The sequence below is a fragment of the Octodon degus genome, unplaced genomic scaffold (assembly GCF_000260255.1).
Source record: "Octodon degus isolate 3935 unplaced genomic scaffold, OctDeg1.0 scaffold00002, whole genome shotgun sequence".
Classification (NCBI taxonomy): Eukaryota; Metazoa; Chordata; class Mammalia; order Rodentia; family Octodontidae; genus Octodon; species Octodon degus.
This window is the reverse complement of record NW_004524578.1, coordinates 29202472-29203792: the sequence shown is the minus strand read 5'-3', so window position 1 is coordinate 29203792 and position 1321 is coordinate 29202472. Positions and strand designations below refer to the sequence as shown.

The 1321-nt window shown below is 38.5% G+C and overlaps 1 protein-coding gene across 1 annotated transcript in view; it reads left to right on the top strand.

Moving 5' to 3' along the window:
* Nucleotides 1-1321, top strand: part of Bub1b (BUB1 mitotic checkpoint serine/threonine kinase B) — an 84090-nt gene that overhangs the window by 20433 nt on the left and 62336 nt on the right. The window lies entirely within an intron of this gene.

Below are 1321 nucleotides of genomic sequence, written 5' to 3'. Positions count from 1 at the left end.
AAATCTCACCATATACAACCTTGAAGCAAGACAGTCCCACAATATTCCTTTTCCTGTCTCTTGCTTTCATTCACCACCCCCTTCTTCTTGAACATCTACCTACCCGAGAGACATCATAGCAGCAACTGGCATGTCATGACAAGATTTTTTTTTTTAAAGACGGGATCTTACTATGCAATTCAGGCTGGCCTTGAACTTACTTTGTAGCCCAGACTGACCTCAACTCACAACAATCCTGCCTCAGCCTGCCAAGTGCTGGGATTATAGGTGTGCACGATCACCCCAGCCCAGGATATGACCTTGATGAAAATTCCTAGAACACTTCAAAAAGATAATGTGTATTTTTGAGTGAAATATTCTATAAGTATCATTTAGGTCAAGTTGATTGGTAGTCGTTTTTGGGTTTTGTTTTTGTTTTTTTTTTTAAGTTTTATTATGTGTTTATGTATCTAGGGCCCTTACACTGAGTTGTATCTTCAGGGGATATTTTGGTTTTTGTTTTCAAGTTTTACCATCTGTTAAGGTCTCCCCAGAGTGCTGGGATTACAGGTACACCATCTCCTGACTGGTGGTATGCTCTGATTCATATCTTTGCCCATTTTCTTTCTACTTTTTAAATAATTACTGAGAGGAGTTCTACATCTAATTGTGATTTTATGATTGTCTGTTTCTTCTCTTTCTAATTTTGTGCTAGGGGTGGAAACTTAGGACCTTTTGCATGACAGGCAGGCACTCTGCCACTGAACTACAGCTCCTAGAACCTTTTTTTTTTTTAGTTGCTGTGTATTTTCAGTATGTGAAAATATTTCTCCTGGGGAGGTGGTACTTGTACATAATACAAACTAATTCTTTTTCCTTCTACCCTTCTCCCATTTCTCTGTTTGTAGAACATTTCTAACATCTCCAAATGAACCCCATACTTACTAGTAGTTACTGCCCATCTACACTCTCCCTAGTTCCAGGTAACCACTAATCTGCTTTTTGTCAATGGATTTGCCTATTCTGGGCATTTCATTTAAATTGGGATCCTATAGTACTTGCACTTTTGTGACTGGCTTTTACGTAGTGTATTATTTTCAGGACTCATAGATGAACATAGTTGTGGCATATGTCTGTATTCCTTTATTTCTCTTTGATTGCCAAGTACAACTACATTGTGTGGATATAGCACACTTTGTATATCCATTTATTTGTTAATGGACATTCAGATTGTTTCCACTTTTTTTTTTTTTTTTTTGGCAGAACCAGGGATTGAACTCAGGCCCTTGTGCTTGCCAGGGAAGCACTTATTCCACTGAGCCATCTCTTTGGCCCCCTTGTT